General features: G+C 37.2%; 2 non-coding genes across 2 annotated transcripts; both read right to left on the bottom strand.

Annotated features, from left to right (window-relative positions):
• Positions 1–16590: 16590 nt before the first annotated feature.
• LOC149826740 (U5 spliceosomal RNA) lies at positions 16591–16709 on the bottom strand. The gene has a single exon (XR_016435809.1). It is a non-coding gene; the product is annotated as a U5 spliceosomal RNA (small nuclear RNA).
• Positions 16710–18225: 1516 nt separating this feature from the next.
• On the bottom strand, positions 18226–18422 carry LOC149826741 (U2 spliceosomal RNA). The gene has a single exon (XR_016435821.1). It is a non-coding gene; the product is annotated as a U2 spliceosomal RNA (small nuclear RNA).
• Positions 18423–19920: the final 1498 nt, after the last annotated feature.

Below are 19920 nucleotides of genomic sequence, written 5' to 3' on the forward strand. Positions count from 1 at the left end.
GAATATACCGTCTTCGCGGGCTACCCGCTCTTGGACAATGCATTTCCTCAGAAAGACTTACCGCTCTAGCTAGATTACCTGATCTGGTCATGCACACCTTCACAGAGAATCCTTTGGGAACAGTTCATCAGCGAGTACCATATCCAATGAAAACTATTGTGATACATACATCAATACAATTGACCACTCTCAAGGTCGATAGCGACCAACATGGCACAAGCATGTATACAATCAATATGCATCACATCATATATCACTTCATATGACACTTAAATTATAAAATTACACATTTAACCAATAAGGTTCCATGAACCATAGTTCACTATTGAACTTAAACATTTATCGCATGCCTTCATAATTTTATATCACATGACATTTAAATCATATCATACATAAGCATATAATCCTACACACCATATCATCACCACAAGAAATATTGTATTTCATAAATTGAACCTCAAAGCATGCATAAACAAAATATAAATTATATGCATGCATACGTAAACATACACATTTCATAATGTGAAGTAATTAAACCTCAACATACATAACTCCTATATAGTTTGAGATTTGCACACACGATAAAAGTCAGGTACATTTTTTACCACATGAATCGATATATCACCTTAGTTATAATTATATAAGTGTAGGTCAAAATCTCATTGACCATTCCACTGTTCATTATACTCATATATTTCTCAAGCCAATAAGACATACAAGTTCAAAACAATTTATAACATTCGTAGTATGCATCAAGCACAACTTACACACATTCATAGTAGTTATATGTGAACCATATATCAAATTCATATAAACACATAAAGCAACATAGTATGCACAAACCAAAGTATGATGGCATACATTGCATACATATTATACATTCATAAGTGCATGAGCATTCAAACCCACACACAGGTGTACTTGTAGAAAATACACTCCATATTCCACTAACTACAATCATGACAAGCATGATCTTCGAACTACAAGCACAAGAGTCCTAGATATCCACAACTAAGTAAAGTGTGTGAGCATAACTTATATTTGCAATTCATTTAGATATTTGGTGCAACAATATCATGATTACACAATTAGTACCTAAACATGCACTTTATAAGTTCAGTTAAGGTATCTTACCTTAATAATGTGAAGAACAATTGATTGATACCCAAAAAACCGAAGGCTTTCGAAGTCCGCAAAGACTGCTACCCAAGCAATATAATGAACCCTTCGTGTGCGATCGCAAATACCAAAAACTCAAAAAAAATACCAATTATAACACTACAAGAAAAACACTAATTAGCGACGACAATTTGTGACGAAAATAATCTATCGCAAATTAACGACGGATTAGCGAGAGAAAGATATTTGTCGCTAACCTTTACAAAATTAGCGACAGAAACCAATCTGTCACTAATCCATCACTCATTAGTGACGAATAATCGATGGAATGCTTTCCGTCGCAATATCTGTCGCACCTTAGCGACGGCTCAGCGGCAGAACCTTTTCGTCGCTAGGTCATCACCAAATAAGCAACGACCTAGCGACAACATTTGACTGTCTCTAATCCGTCAATAATTTTCTCGTAAATCTCTAATCAGAACCCTTTCTTTCTCTTACCTATTTTGTCTCTGCCACCCGACGCAATTCTTCTCCACCGCCCGGCGCTCCCTGGCCCACCGCTCGTCGCCCCTCAGTCCGCTGCCCGTCACCCTCTCGACCATCGACCCACGGTCGTCGCCTGACCCTCCCCCTTCGCCAACCTCCGTCGGCCTTCTCAGCAAGCACCATCGACAGAATCTTATGAGCAGATCCACTAACGCTGTCGTCGACACACCAGCGACGTCTCGGTCACGATCTTCCGTGCCATCCCTATCACCGTTGTCTTTCCAGGCGTCTCCCAGGTAAACCTTGCGACCCCCTATCACCTTTTCCCCCTTTCTTTCAGGATCGCCGGCAAAGGGGTGGCCCCTTGCGTTGTTTGATTTCTCTAGCAGGGGGTGGCACCCCATGCCTCGCTTGTTTTCTTGAACGGGGTGGCCCCCCTGCCTTGCTTGTTTTCCGGCAAGGAGTGCCCCCCCCTGCCTTGCTTTTTCTATGGCAGGGGGCGCCCCCCTTGCCTTACTTTATTTTTGGCAGGGGGTGGCCCCTTGCGTTGTTTGATTTCTCCGACAGGGGGTGGCACCCCCCTGCCTCGCTTGTTTTCTGGCAAGGGGTTGGCCCCCCTATCTTAATTGTTTTTCGGCAGGGGGTGCTCCCCCTGCCTTGCTTCTTCTTTAGCATGGGGTCGCCCCCCCTGCCTCTTTTTTTTTCTGGCAGGGGGTGCCCCCTCTGCTTTGCTTGATTTCTCCTGCAGATGGTGGCACCCTCTTGCCTGACTTGTTTTCTGGCATGGGGCCACCCCCTGCCTTACTTGTTTTCCGGCAGGGGGTGCCCCCCCTGCCTTGCTTGTTCTTTGGCATGGGGTCGCCTCCCCTACCTCTTTTTTTTTCTGGCAGGGGGTTCCCCCCTTGCCTTACTGTTTCTCCGGCAGGGGGTGCCCCCTTTGCTTTGCTTGATTTCTCCGACAGGGGGTGGCACCCTCTGGCCTGGCTTGTTTTTTGGCAGGGGGGCACCCTCTGCCTTACTTGTTTTTCGGCAAGGGGTGGCACCCCCTACCTTGCTTTTTCTTTGGTAGGGGGTCGCCCCCCGTGCCTCATTTTGTTTTCAGCAAGGGGTGCCCCCCTTGCCTTACAGTTTCTCCGGCAGGGGGTGGCACTCCCCTGCCTGGCTTGTTTTCTGGCAAGGGGGCACCCTCTGCCTTACTTGTTTTTTGGCAAGGGGTGGCACCCTTTGCCTTGCTTCTTCTTTGGCAGGTGGTCGCCCCTTGCCTCGCTTGATTTCTGGCAGGGGGTGGCCCCTTGCCTTATGTTTTCCGATAGGGGTAGCCCCCTCTGCCTTGTTGACTGATTTTTCTTTTTCCGGCAGTGGGTGCCCCCTGCATTACTGTTTCTTCGAAAGGGGGGTGACCCCTCTGTCTAGCTTGATTTCTCCTTCAGAGGGTGGCACGCCTAGCTTTTTTTCTAGCAGGTGGTGGCCCCCCTACCTTATGTTTTCCGACATGGGGTAGCGGTTGTCTTGTTTGCTGATTTTTTTTCTTTTCGACAGAGAGTGGCTTCATTTTAACATAGTGTCTCTTGCAGATTTCTCAACGGATCCCGCTTGTGCCCCGCCACTTGTGGTAAGTAAGTAACAAAAACAATGCAAATTGGGTAAATACCCGTGGTGAGTAAGTTATGCAAGCGCATCATATGTTATTTAATTTATTGGATGCAACACTTTACTCTTCACACACTCACTTAGTTGTTGATATCTAGGACTACTTTGATGGAGTTTGGAGATCATGCTGAGCATGATTTTAATATATGAAAATAGAAGTGTTCTTATTTTTGGAGTACGGATTCCATGCTAGGCATGATAGTAGTTAGCGGTATATTGGAGTGTGTTTGTTGCATGTACATGTTTGATATTGTTTTGATATGAATGATTTGAATGTATTGTAATGTTTGATGTGTCTGTATCCATGCTTGCATGGAGTTATTTTCTATTTGATTATACCTTCCATGTAAAATTGTATCATGAATTTTTTGTTCAAATGAATGTATCGTTCTATGTAATTTGATTTCAAATTTTTAAATATCCTCGTGATGTGTAAAAATATGATGTGATGGTATATTGCATATGAAAGTTTAAACAAAAAATTGCTCACAAATAATCACCAAATAAGAATTAATAGATAAATTAGATATTTGTTTCATCATAGCAATAATAAGATTTTTTTTTAACTGGTGATGATAATATCTGTAATATTATAGGACAAAATGGCTGCAAACCGTGAACAGATGTATCATAGGATAGTTGATAATAAGGTGTCACATGAATATATGGATGGTGTAGACAGTTTTATTGAATTCGCAACAGCAAGTATCAGTATAGTGGATCCCATCGGTCGGATCTGATGCCCCTGCACGATATATAAGAACAATCGATTTGTAGAACCTCATGGCGTTAGACATCACCTATACATGAAGGGTTTTGTTAGTGGTTATCAAAATTAAACACTTCATGGTGAAGAATTTTAGAATAATTATGATGCAAGGGTGGATGTGGTGCACGATAATTCATATGTGGACTTGATATTTAATGTCACAGGACCGGAAATGGGTTATGCTGTGAGACATAGTGATGCACCAACTGGGGTAGTGGAAGAAGCAACAAACGATGCAGCTAGTACATTATATGACTTACTTAGAGATGCTGATGAATCACTGTGGAATGGTTGCGAGAGTCACACTATCTTGTCTGTAGTTCTTCAACTACTGAATTTGAAGTGCGAGTTTAATTTGAGTCAATCATGTTTTGACCGTTTATGCTCTATTGTGAAGAGTATGTTGTCCAAAGATGAGAAATTGTCATAAAATCTCTACCGTGCAAAGGTTATGGTCAATGCTCTAGGTATGGGGTATCAAAAGATAGATGTTTGTCCCAATCACTGCATGTTGTATTTTAAAGATCAAGAAAAAAGCAGATCATGTCCATCATATGGACATCCTCGGTTCAAGCCAAAGGCAAAGAGAAATAATAGCACAAGGTCAAAAGAAGTATCATATAAGTCACTCAGCTATTTTTCTCTTATCCCTAGATTGCAATGTCTTTATATGTCTTCAAGGACAACTAAACAAATGATATGACATGCAAATAAAGTTTGACATGATGAAGACAATATCACACATCCTATTGATGCAGAAGCTTGGAGGCACTTTGATCATACTCATCAGAACTTTGCTTTGGAAGTGAGAAATGTTAGGCGAGGTTTATGTACAGATGGATTTAATCCATTTGGGGGTAGATCAACCCCATACTCGTGTTGGACGGTATTTGTCACCCCATACAACTTTCCTTCAAGTTTGTGTTTGAATCGTCGAAATCTTTTCTTGTCTCTATTGATCCCTGGTCCGACGTCTCTCGGCCAAAATCTTGATGCCTATTTGAGGTCATTGATTGATGAACTGAAAATACTATGGAATGACGGTGTTCTCACGTACAATGCCCACAAAAAACAAAACTTCAATATGAAGACTGTTGTTCTATGGACAATCAGTGACTTTTCTGCATATGGTATGTTATCTGGTTGGAGTACACATGAGAGGTTAATATGTCCATACTGCATGGAGGATACAAAATCGTTTAGATTGACACATGGAAGGAAGCCATGCTGGTTTGATTGTCACCATCAATTTCTACCTAGTGATCATCCATTTTGATGATAAAAGAATGTGTTTCGAGCAGGCACAACTGAAATGGAAGGTCCACCAACAAGGTTGTCTGGCATAGAGATTTTAAGAAGATTGCAATACTTTCCATGTAGACTGACAGATGCCCGTAGGGCAACGCCCATTATTGGATTTGGGAAGAATCACAATTGAACAAAAAAATCTATATTTTGGGAACTACCATATTGGCCAACCTTATTGATACGACATAATTTGGATGTCATGCATGTGAAGAAAAATGTGTTCGATAATGTGTTTAATACAGTAATGAACGTGAAAGAGAAAACGAAGGATAATCCGAAGGCACGTATGGATTTAAAAGTGGTATGTAAAAGACCAGAATTGGAACTCAAAGAGTACAATGGCAAAGTACTGAAACCAAAGGCAAGGTATGTACTTGGTCTAGATCAAGTAAAGCTGGTATGTTAATGGTTGAGACAGTTGAGATTTCTAGACGGCTACATTTCTGACATTGCTCGGGCTGTGAAAATAGATGAGGGACATTTATATGGGTTGAAGAGCCATGATTGCCATGTCATTATGCAACAATTGATACCCTTAGCATTCTATGATATGTTAGACAAACCTATATGGGGAGTATTGTTTGAGTTGAGTAGATTTTTTAGAACATTGTACGCAACAGAAGTTGTAGTATCTCAGGTAAAGAATCTCGAGAAATCTGTCGTAACTACTATTTGTCAGCTAGAGAAGATATTTTCACTAGCATTTTTTGATGTTATGGAACATGTGGTCATACATTTGCCATATGAACTTAGGGTTGGTGGACCTGTGCACTATTAGTGGATGTACCTATTTGAAAGGTATATGTTTATTAAAAAAAAATTCAATACTATTAAGAAATTTATTGTAATCTGAGATGTATATTGCTGATAGATGCATATTTGACCTAAAAAAAAAGGTTTGGAATAAAGCAAAAGTAGAGGGCTCTATTTGTGAGGCGTACACCTTGGAAGAGATTTCAAATTTCTCATCTATGTACTTTGAACCTCACATTCTAACACATTACACATGCCCACCTCGTAATGATGATGGAAAATAATTAACTGTAACTGACAAATTGTCTATATTTCAACCACTTGGACATGCATTTGGCAGTTGTCAGTCAAGACTCTTGGAATATCGAGAGCAAGACGCAACACAAATATATATCCTTTTCAATTGCTCAGCAATCGACCCATACATTGAGTAAGTATACTTAATACGTAACATTAAGTTCTATACATGTGTACATGGTTCGGTAAAATAAGTTTATGTTAAGTGTAGACGATTTGATCTGGAGTTGCGAAGAAAACTTCCACAACTCACTGATGCAAAAGTACAGAAAGAAAGTGAAAATAAATTTGTGGCATGGTTGAAAGAGTTGGTAAGGACGATTATATATATTTTTTCCCTTTATACAACAATAAGATACTTAATTTGTCGTGATCATAGTCCTTGTTTGTGCTTGTAGGTCTGCTATAGTGATGTTAAAGATCAATAAATATGTGATTTACAAAATGGTCCGTCTAAAGTTGTGCAATGTTACAATGGGTACATCGTAAATGGTTATCGATTCTATACAAAAGACTACGGTGTCAACAAGTCAACGATGAACAGTGGCATGTGCGTTAAGGGTAGCAACTATGGTGTTATAGAAGAAATAATGAAGTTGACTTACTTAGGCACAAATAATAGCTTAACTTTATTCAAGTGTCAATGATTTGATCTCACAACAAAAAGAGTCGACAAAGTCTCAGGCATTGTGGAGGTGAATGGTAAGTCAAGGTTTGGAACATATGAACAATTCATATTAGCCTCGCAAGCTCAACAAGTTTACTATACTTCATATCCAAGTACAAGAAAGTCAGATAGAAATGAATGGTGGGCAGTTTGTAAGGTGAAGTCTAAACTATACCCCAAGTATGATCAGTTACAGGAAGGCAAAATTGCTGAAGAGGGTGAATACTATCAATCAGATGATATGTATGATTTATCTAATGGCCACGATATCGTACATGGTATGCATGTCATATATCTATTGGTTGATGACACATGCATAGAAGAATGTGATCCAAATGATATACGAAGTGGATGGGTGCTAAATGAAGAAAAAGATGATGATGACGACGAGGAAGAGGAAGAAGAAGAGTATAAAAGTCAGACAAGTGATGATGAATCATTCATGAGCTAGTGAAATACAACTGGCAATGATTGTATCATATTGATTTGAATATATTGAAATGTATTGCAATGTTTGAAATGTCTTGCATGAAGTTTTTTTCAATTTGATCTGAATGATTAGAATGATTTGAATGTATTAAAATGTATTATATTGATTTGAATATATTGAAATGTATTGCAATGTTTGAATGTCTTGCATGAAGTTTTTTTTCAATTTCATCTGAATGATTAGAATGATTTCAATGTATTGAAATGTATTATATTGATTTGAATATATTGAAATGTATTACAATATTTGAATGTCTTGCATAAAGTTTTTTTCAATTTGATCTAAATGATCTGAATGATTTGAATGATTTGAATGTATTGAAATGTATTGTATTGATTTGAATATATTGAAATGTACTGCAATGTTTGAATGTCTTGCATGAAGTTTTTTTCAATTTGATCTGAATGATTTGAATGTATTGAATTGTATTGTATTGATTTGAATATATTGAAATGTATTACAATATTTGAATGTCTTGCATGAAGTTTTTTCAATTTGGTCTGAATGACTAGAATGATTTGAGTGTATTAAAATGTATTGTAATGTTTGAATGTATTGTATGTCTTAGATATTTTTTGAATTAATTATGTATGTTCGATAGGTATAGAGTTATGAATTGAATGAACATGTAACGTGTTAGAATTATTTGAATGTATTGCAATATTTGAATGTCTTGCATGAAGTTTTTTTCAATTTGATCTGAATGATTTGAACGATTTAAATGTATTGAAATGTATTGTATTGATTTGAATATATTGAAATGTATTGCAATGTTTGAATATATTGTCAGTATATTTTTATTTAGTAGAATATGGTTCATGGAGGACACACTCGTCGAGCACCTAGTGGTATCCAGTCTGAGCCTTCATCTTCACAGTTTTCTTCAATAGGTATATCATTTAAATAATTATATATTTGATTAGTTGAAATGTACATTGTGTGAATTTCTAACTCATTGTTCTGTAGGTGTTGTTTCGCCTATACATGGCACCTACACCGGATGCAGGGTCTTCTCAGTGTGACCCACAACAAGTAATTCAAATAGTGTATATCGATGGTCGACCGTAAGTATTTCATTGTCACTTGTTTAATATTTAACTTATAAAAAATGTATATTGACAATCGATTGTTAATGTGTATCTTTTCATGTACAGTGCGAGGTTTGAGCAGCAAGAAGTAATACGAACAATTACGAAGTCATTATTGCATCATCTTCCAAGACCGGTAGCGTAATGAAAAGAGTACCCGAGAGAGGTGTTGGACAACTTAATTTCCTCATTCATGGTATGCAATCATTTATAATAACAAGCAGTGTTTTATATTTATGTGTGCTAATGTTCTAAAAGTATTTGTGAACCTCTCATCGCTTCTCGAGTGCAAACGAGGAGAAGGATGCGAGGATAGTGTGATAGAAGGTGGTTGTCAATCGATTTGCCAACATGTTGCATAATATGAAGACTGCAACAAAGAAAGCAACTGGTGGGATAGATGATCTACTGCAGTGGAAGGGCCATGGGCCGGCTACTGTCAGGAGAGATTATTGGGAGGGGCATGTGCGACAAGTGGGCGAGCAATAATTTTTGAAATCGCTCAGCAAAGGCTGCACAAAACCGAGCAACGATGCTCGATGCATATCTACACATAGGTGGATCTAGGACTTTTTGGCAGCCAACAGAAGAAAATGGTAAGTCATCAATATATATATATATATATATATATATATATATATATATATATATATCGTCAAATTTGTAAGTATTTTTGCATACTTATTAATCAATTTTTTATATCATGTCATATTGCAGGAAGCAGAAAAAGGAAGCATTGTGCCTTACAAGGATGTGTTTGTTAAAACATATAAACGTAAGAGCACGTGAGATTTTGTATAAGAGAAGTTGAGAGTGACAACACTATGTATTTATTGTATTAATAAACATTGTAATATACAAGTCACTTCGAATTATGTTGCCATAAATATTGTAATTCTTAATTATTAATTCATATTCTAATTATTACTTTGTATGAGTCATACGAGCAGCAAATGATACAGCAATATGGCGATGACTCTACTCATCATCCGTCTTTTGATCCTGTAGCATGGGTGACTGGTACAGGTGAACCCAAAAAGGGTCATGTGTTCGGGTTTGGGAGTAACATGAACATCACACCAGTCGTTGCCTCCTGCAGCCCAGGCTCATAGAGTTCTTCTGCCAGCATCAACTCCTAATGTCCTATTGACCCTGCTATGTCTTAGGATGGTGTTTGTCAGCGTCTTGAGGACAAAATGCAACACTTTTTAAATGATGACATTCTCAACCTTGTCCGTAATGAGTTGTGCAACTTTTTTCAAGACAGGGGAACTTCATCTGCATTCAACATGAGCTTAGGTGCCCGTCAAGTATGCATAATTGAATTGCTATAATTTTTTTCTTATAATTTTGTTAATGTCTTTCAGTTTATTACTAGTCTATGTGTCATTTAACCATTTACTTTGTTGTATTAGATTAGGTGGATTGCATATAATTTATTTCATTATGTTTTGTTTATAAATACTAACATTTTGGTTCTCTTTTGTAGGATGCTGGAGATGATCAGCGTAGAGGAGCTGATGGAGGCATAGAGGAAGGGGCAGATCGAGAAAATGAAGAGAATGATGCCCAAAATCTTGGTGAGGATTAGATTTTTTTGTTTAATTTGTTTGACAAACTTGTAACTAATTATAACTTCGCAAGGATTGTACTTGGTAGTTAAAGTTTGCTTAACTTAGCATTTCTTTTTAATTTGTATGCATTTTTTATTTGTATTATTTTTTTATAAGCAGCATATATGAATTGTATGATAAATTTTTCTCGAGTTTCAAAATATTTAAAAAAAAAAATAAATTTTATTACAAATTAGCGACGGACATTATTTGTCGCTACTTCATCGCCAATTTGAAGCAGTCATCTGTTTGCGGCGGAATTTAAGCCATCACTAATTTTCATCGCCAAATTAGCGACGAAAATTAGCAACAGATACGCATCCATCGATAAATGGTAGCGACGAAAATAGCGATAGATTAAATCCTATCGCTTAACCAAATTGGTCTCCATTTAACGATGAATTTGCGACGTACATAATCCATCGCTAAGCTGTCACAACATAGCAACGGATTAGTGACAGATAAATTCTATCCAATTTAGTGACTAGGGTTATGCGACGGATGCTATCCGTTGCTATTCTGTCGCCAAATCCATCGCAAAGATGTACAGTGATGGACTAGCGACGGATAGCATCCGTCGTCAATACACATTTTTCTTGTAGTGTAACATGATTAACCAAAAATAGCAAATTATCCTATAAACCATTACCAAGAGCCACATAATGCACAAATACACCCCAATAATTTATAAACTCTATCAAAAATATATTTAAATATAATATATATATATAGTTATTTATAGTCCAAAATAGTTATATAAATGCAAATTATGCCCTGATTGACTTGAATAAACAAATGAACATTTAATATATCAATAAATAAAATTCAAAAGCTAGAAACACATTTCTAATTTAGAGATAAAAAAAATGAGTTCTTTATTTATTAATAATCCTAAAAAATTATGGGTTTTACATTCATTATCTTGACTCGAGACAAAATCTTGGACCTCATATAGTCTTCTTTCAACTTTTGTTTCCTTCATCTAGTGACTCATGTTTCTCATCTCTTCCTCCAAATTTTAAAACCATTGCCCGTATTCATTGGGTTGGGAGGATGTGGCACAGACTGTTGGGACTACTATCTTTAGCACACTGACTGAACTCTTCTGACAGGGACACTCTGACCCTTATGTTTGTAACTTCTCAACTTGGCCTCATTTTTCATGAATTTCTAATAGATTTCTTGCATCATTAATTTCATGGCAGCGTTCAGGTTTTCCAATTCCTCCAAAGCAGCCTCCTTTGAAAAATCTTAGATTATTCCCTTTCCTTTACTTGACATCTCAGACTAGACATCTCCCTCTTTATTTTCTGAATCAGTCTCTTCCACATTGTGTTGATCGAAAGAATCTCATCCATATGGGATAGTCACCACCATTTCGGGGTATGAACTGCCACCCATCATGGCTCACAACTCTCTAATACCTCGAGGTTTTTTCCTAGAGTTTCTAGGCGGATCTTGGGCTATGGACTCATGTTATATATTTGGTTTGGGGTTCTCGAAACCATGTCTCTGATTAGATGAGTTTGGGTTCTTATGAGGATCCATATGGGAATCTTTCTTCTGACCCATTGGTTTGAGATCTATCCACAAACAAAAAATCACTTAAACCACACAACATACAGATCAAAAATTTTGAAAACCAAGTTTTCTAGGTCTTCTCGATTGCTCCACGAACCTGTTAAGTCACTTTAATGGGTTAAGGCTTTCTCTTACCGAACCTTTCGCTATATACCCAAGCTATGACTTCTAGTACATGTGAGCAACTTGCTTAGTCCAACACGATATACCAAAGTTGATGGCTTCTGATGCTAATGGAGAGATCTGAAGATCTAAAATGTAAGACATGATTAAGGGTTTTGAAAATCCAAGCAGGAAAATAGAGACTCTACAATCAAAGTCTTAAGAAAATAAGGATAAAATGAGAGAAAACAAAGACATTACAGACAATATCTCACACAAAATGAACACCTGATTGGTTAGAGGTTATTGAATTTTTTATAAGAAAAATTGTGTTAGGATATTCTCCAACAAGAGTTTCTAAGTAAATTCCTTAGACTAAAGCAAATAAGAAAATATCTAATTCTACCTAGGGTATCTACCTATGTAGCAATAAATAAACACTAAAAAACATGATATATATTGTTTTATGTTTTAAGAAGAAAGAAATTGATTTTTACAGAAAATTAACTTTTTAATAGGATAAAAAATTGGATCTAAAAGAAACCTTTACCCAACGATTTCTCCAGATCCAAACACAACACACAAGCAACCAAAGGACAGAATAGAGACTTGGGGTGATAGAATCATAGGATTTTGGTACCCAAAAACCAGATCAGATCCAAAACTAAAGAGTCAATGGATTCTCATGAAATCCAATATCCGTTTCAGATTTTTTACACTAATTTTGGACTAAGAAAATGATAGATTTTTAAAAAACTCCAAAAGCAATAGAGAAATCAAACTCAAAGACCTTTTCAATGATATCCTATTCATCAAAAAAGAAACTAACAAACGTTGAGATAGAGCCTCAACAATGAACCCAAGATAGGAGAAAAATAGGCACTGGAGCACCTTTTCTAACTATTTTAAACTAATTTTGGACCACTAATGCCAGAAATTGGAAATAGTAAAAATAACAAAGGCAGAATGGGATGTTAGCTTTTCAACTCCACTAAGATCGTCCTAAACTAATAAGTGATTAGAGAGAAATGACTTCTAGAACACAAATTGTATGACGACTATTGTTTGTAGACCAGATTTTTGTCTCAAATTTTGGAATCCTTTAACGAGGACCCTAGAGGGGTTTTTGGTTTTGGCCCAAAAAGAAAAACTTTTAGATCTATGTCTCAACTTTTCAATGACTATAAAAACAATAGTTTTTAACACCAGAGTGTCGAGATATTGTCTAAGAAGCAAGAATAGGTCTATAAAAAACATTTTAAAACTAATTATTTTCTTAATTTTTTGCATTTTTTGAGGCCCAAAATCTAAATCCATGATAAAAATGAGAACTATAGGGTCAGTTGTCTATTTTTCAACAAGTCTTAGAACATGAAAATATGAGCTACAAAGAGGCAGATACGACTCTATCAACAGGACATAGTCAAACTTGAAAGAAAGCAAAAACTTGGATTTTGGATATGAGATTGATCCAATATCTAAAAAATAAAGAAGAATAAATGTATTAACCATGCAGCGCTGAAAATCCTGAAGATGACAATTTTGAAGTCTAAACAAGTGGTCCCACTATAATCGTTATTCTATAGATCCCCAAATTTTCAAAAGATAAAAAGGAGGGTTTTTTAAAAGAAAATTTTAATTTGAATCAAAATCTAGATCCGAACTTGAGAGTTTATGAGGTTCACTCTTCAAGTTGCACGCCTTTCCACCACTGTTGAGAAAGGATCAGTTGCACGAAGGGCTTGAAATCTTCAACATGGGCTTCAGCTTTGTAGGTTCATGTACCTCGTATACAAGTCCTAGTAAAATGAGCTTGATGGCATAAGCTACTAAGGCTCGAAAAAAAGTCAAGACACATGAACAATATACGAAGGTTAGTCAAATTCACACTTAAATTAAATAAATTAAGTAAGCATAAGAACAAACCAAATCTCACATCGGGCTTAAGTAGTACTCCAGCTAGGTGCAGGTTCTGAAGGTGGGTGAGATAGGAGATCTAGATCAATCCATATGCCGTTAGCATTTTTCTAATGACACATGAACTGTTGTTAGAAAAACATGCTAAACAGGTTCGACATGTTAACTTATTTTGGCCATATCTTTTTTTCTAGATGTTGTTTTGAAGAGATTTTTAATGCGTTGAAATGCTAACATTCTTTACTTTAATATTCTAAGTGAAAAACCAAATTTGATCTTTTTGATGGTAAAAAAAAGTACTCAAAATAAAATCTACCTAAAAAAGTGGATTTTTACTAAATAATTCACCTTCTTTTGGTCATAACATTTGGCTCAAATGTCAGATTGACCTGATTTCTGGCTTGTTGCAAAGCTAAAATCCTCTAATTTAATTGATATGTTGGACAAAAATCTTGTAAGTGTCATTTTGGAGGCCAAAAAATAAATTTAAATTTAGCATAATTTTAAAATTAGCCAAAAATACTGAATTTTGGCATATGACTCCTGACATGAAATGACTCAGTCAAAATTGTGGTGTCTATAATATCTTACTATGATACTTGTTGTAGGTCAAATCTAGTGGGTTTGCCCTGATTTGATTTGGGCAAGTTGTTATTAATGGTCCATGCCCAAGGCCTAACAAATGAGTTTAAATTTTAAACTCAATTTGGGTTGTACTTGCATTGGACCTAGCCCACATTCCTATGTTTCTGACTGATTCACACATAGTTACTAGAAGTACTCACTTAGTGAGGAAGCATGCTTTAGAAAATGGAAGGGAAGACTCGCTTCTTATTTGTGAGAAGCACACTTGCTGCTTTATAAGGCAACATGCTTTCTCTTTGCTTCTCATTCAATTTATATCGCTTCCATCTTGTTTTTCTCTTGTTTTTTATATTTCATAATAATATTTAGTGTTTTTGCTTTCTGCTTCTCCATTGCTTCCTACACACTGTCTTCTTCACTTCTCACACACTTCCACAATCGCTTTCAAAAATGAATCCAACTGCATGCTTCATATTACTTTTTAACACATTGCTTCCTGTATTCATTTTGTAACCTAATAACTAACTATGGTTTCACATCCCCCACTCTAGCACAAAATAACAGGAATTTATTATGATGCACATGAGTTCCTGCATGGAGTTGCTTTCCCAAGGGGATGAGGATGAGGTCATGTTGACTCTTACACAGGAAGGAGCGGGATGACATGTCCTGGTTTGACCCCAATCCTTTAAAGAAGGCTAAAACTTAAAGAAAATAGATATTTCCATTTGAAGACTTGCCTGCTGCCTGATATTTGCTAAGATCCTCATAAAAAGTCATTTTAACTTTACTTTGAAAAGGTTGTTATGCTTGTTTTATCATGCAATAGGAGCACTCTCGTAGATAAGAATATGACCTGCGTGGCTGTGCTCTTGCAAACTGTGTATAGTGGGATGTAATAGAATCTGGAAAGATAAGTCATGATTTATTTCTATATCTCAACCGTCTGTAGTGGATCATTGTTGTATTCAAGCTATAAAAGAAAAAATCTTGATTATTTGATCTTTATGGGGACTCTATTTGACAGTTGTGAAAAATTGGGTCATAAAATATTTTTTTAAGAAATATATGGCTCTTTTGGAATATCAGGAAAAATGGCAACTCTATTAGAATTTATTTTCAAGAAAATCAAAGAAATTTGTCTTGGCATTGCAGTGCTACAACAAGCAATTATCAAAACCCCAACGAAGGATTTAAAAACCTATGAAGCATGACGAGGCATTTTTGAAAAATATACACAAGAGGTAAGCCTTATAGCATTTTGAGGCAGTAAGGCTCAACTTAATTCTAGACGTAAACATATTAAAAAAAAATGTCTTGCAAAATTGTTTTATGTTTTAAGAAGAAAGAAACTTATTTTCATGATAAATTAACTTATTAATAGGATCGAAAATTGGATATAAGGGAAACCTTTACCCAAAGATTTTTCTGGGCCCAAATGCAGCACACAAGCAACCAGAGTACATAATAGAGACTTGGGGTGATGGAACCATGGATTTTTGGTACCTAAAAATCTCTGATCTGATGATCCGATGTAGGGTGAGGAGCAACTGATACGACATAGGGCACATGCCTAGATTTTTTTTTATATATATTTACGGGGAGAATATTGACTGTTTTTTAATACCATCTAGTGGTAGAAAGTTAAACAAAACTTAGGTCAGCTTACGTGACGGGGTTTAGACTCAAAATTGTTGTTTTGTGTTATCGAACTCTTTTTTTATAATAATTTTAGTTCTAATTATTTTATTCTTAAAATGTAAATGACTAATTTTTTTGTGGTGATTAATCATGATTTTTCAAAGAATCTAAATGATGAGGATGGTCGAGGCTGATTAATCACTATTTGCCAATTAAAGCACTTACGGGGGGAATTACGGGCCAATTAAATCCAATAACTTCCAAGGTGTCAGGATCCAGAATGAAGATCCAATCCACGACCCAACCTATAACAAATGGGTTTTCACCTCCTGTCTTTCAATATCCAAACAAAGGAGCCGTCCGTACCAAGTGAAAGCATCGATTTTTGTGTAAAAAATTCAAATAAGTTTAAACGATTTTACAATAGACTTAAAGAGACTCGAGACAAGTTTGGACACGATAAAACATGACAAAAAACAATAGCCCGATCGAAGCAAAGAATTTAAATCAAGAACATTGATAGGGTTTTCCCTTGAGGGAAACGCCCCCCAAAAATAGGCGTATGCCGTTTTTAAGTGGCGAGCACACGGTATTCTTTAGTAAAAGGCGAAAGAATAGTTCGCTCTGTGCTCACCACGCGGCTGCGTGATTTTAAAGAGGTGCATCCCACCCCTTTATATACAAGAGACTTGGCCACCAACATCTCTCGCTGATCGATATGGGACTAACACATTCATTTGTTGAAACCACCCAACAGAACAGACTACAACGTTCCCTCGTATGCGGTTTCAACTCCTCCAGTCCTACCATCTCTGTTGCTCGTCTAAGCCGCGTCACATTGGTCTCAGGAACAGAGCCTCTATCGTTGAGCTCGGTTTGGACCTGAAACTGAGCTTCTATGGTTCGGGTCATGCTCCACTTTCTAGGTTTACTCCTAAAACTGGGACAGCCCAGTCTTTAGTTTGACATGTTCGAGGTCTGCTTGCATTGGGTTCGGGTTACAGAATGTCCAGGACTGGATTTGGATTTGGATCAGGTTCGGGTTCAAGTACATACCTGGTTTCAGTTTAAGTCATTTGGGGTATAGATTGCTTTGAACTGTTTGCTTCTATACCTTTCACAATAACTTTGTTAACAGAATTTTACTTGTCCAGTACTGGGTTGTCAGAAATGAAACAGGTTTGGATTGAGGTACAGATTGTATAAGATAATTTCTGTCTGTGTATAAAATGGGCTTAAGTGCATATCGGATTTGGGTTTTGGTTGGTTAGGGTATAGATTGCGTATAACTGTTTGCACCAGGTATCAAAAACGGATCAGGTGCAAACAGATTTGGTTTTATATCCTTCACCATAACTTTGTAAACAGTTTTTTTACCTAATATGCACACGGTAATGATGCATGTAACAACATGGCTTAATGAAAATTACCATAAATGTTTCATTTTTATTCTTGAAAGGCAAGCTGGGTGGTTAGGCAGACCACTACCAGTTATACAATTATACCATTGGGTTTTGAACCTGCAACGTCCCAACACAAGGTGAGGTGCACTAGTTGCTCCTACCAGACAAGCGGAGCCTGTTGGTATAAATGTTTCAAGTGTTGCTGAACATGATCCTTGGAATTCTTTGGTGGACATCGGGTCACCCCATCCTAGCTTGACCAAGCCTTGTTTATGGCTTGACAGGCGTGACTGGGCCTCAGCCTCGCAAAAGACAACCAGACTCTTGTAGGGTTTGAGCTGGGCACAGGACTTATTGGGCCGAGGCGGATCTTGCCGAGCCCTTTCAGTCCAAGTAGTGAATGGGTCAGGTTTGGTCGGACCTCCAGCCTGAATTTCTTATACAGATCAGACTGTGTGTTTTAGACTTTTTAGTCAATATTTTCAGTAAGTGTGTTGAAGAAGTTGTTCCACCAAGTTTCAAATTTTATTTTCCCATCGAAGTCCTTAAGAGTTGAAACCATCACAGGATCATATATCACAATCCTAAAAGACACATACCAATCCAATCAAACACATCTTCAAAGTTTTTTATAGAATAAATTGTGGAGATCTGATCCACGACCCAGCATGAATCCAACCGGTTTTCACGTCTTCCATTACCGAAAATGAAACACCACAATCGATAAACTAATAAAATTTTAGCATTAGAGATTGGTAGGGGTGCGCCAGGCCCGTGCAGTAGTGCAACGCAAGGGCGACGCTCGAAGGGCCCAGTAGCAAGCTACTGTGGTGGCACCTTCCCCTAAAAGAAATTAATTTAATATCGTGTGGTCACATGGACCACATATCAGATATTAAACTGATAAGAACAGATACTACACTTGATCTTAGCCAAAAGGCCGAGAAAGGTATGATTTGAACAGTCCTCTCAACCTCACTTTATACACCCTTCACCCCCTCTCACTCCTCTCTCTTCATCGATATGGGACTAAAATCGAAGTCTCATATTCTACCACCGAGCACAAACACCCACCCATGGTTTTCCTCTCTTGGGCAACCATTCCTCATCACCCATGATAGGTATGTACTGTATAGACGAGCCCGTATGGGTAACCCTTGCCCGGAACCATTAAATGCAAAGATCAGATGATGGTCATATTGTAGATCCACAGATCGAGCTGCATTTGATATGTTTTTTTTCTTTTGGGCTCATTTTAGGTGTTGCATCATTTTCATGAGGTTAGAGGTGCGGATGGATTCCATTCGGTCGGACATCCGACCCAAATCTAATGTAGTTTTCTAAAACATATCTTCAAATAAAAACTCAATGTTGCGTTTGACGGGCAGCCTAGGTTCAAATCCCCATGGGTGTCACCCCCCCTGTGGAAGCCGAAGCTTGGCGACTCTGTGAGTCGAGGGGTAAGCCCTTAGTTTTACACTGGCAGGACAGCAACCAAAAGCATGGCAGGCTGACCCAGCACAGCTAGGTCTATGCGCCTGGGGTGGTTTTTCTGAGTAAAAAAAAAAACTGAATGTTGAGTCGGTTTGGGTTCAGATTTAAGTGGTACCACTGGGTTGAACCTTTTATTTGACCTCCATTCAACTCTTAGATTGAATATTATCCATGTCATAGGTTTTTACGTAATTGCTTGTTTCCATCAGTTTTTCAATACAAGATCCGGTATCACCATATAAAATCAGGATTTCCCATAGTGACAAATATTCCTAATACTTCAAAAATGTAGCAGAGAAAGTAGCCATATTTTGGTGGACATTTTAAATGGTCAAAATATCACACAATACTTTCAAAATATCATGATATTATCACATAGCAAAATATCATGATTTTGTTGTGATATTTACCGCAAATTAATGGGAAAAGACTGCAGTTTACATATTTTTTTTATAAATACGTAATTTATTTTTTGGTTTATTTTATTTGAACTGATATTTCACTAAAGAACAAGGACAATGAAAGGTCGGTTGTATCCTGAGAGCATAGTCGCATGAGTATCCATTGCATCCAGGACTTGATCCTAAGTGTGGCAGTTATCGCTTGAAAGACAATGCATTTACACGTGCCTGATCCGAGCTCACTGGTTTAATCTTAGTCGCCATACCCACTAAATCAGGTAAAAGTTTCCATAATTGTCAGCGATAGTTATGCAAAACAGCAACTGCAAAGGTTGGAAATCAAAAGCTTCCCATTTCAGTGGCACCAATTTTAAATAATGGCAGCACAAGGTGCTCATGTTTCTCATCATTGCAAATATAGTGTACGTACTCACGAAGGATTGTCCTAAAGAAAGGGATGACGAAACAATTGTTGAAAACTGCAAGAGACGAAAGTAAAAACATGATGACTTTATACACTCTCCAACACTCTATTCGACCTCTAGTGAGAAGTCAA

Source organism: Nuphar pumila, chromosome 10 (assembly GCF_984573655.1).
Source record: "Nuphar pumila chromosome 10, dmNupPumi1.hap1.1, whole genome shotgun sequence".
Taxonomy (NCBI): Eukaryota; Viridiplantae; Streptophyta; class Magnoliopsida; order Nymphaeales; family Nymphaeaceae; genus Nuphar; species Nuphar pumila.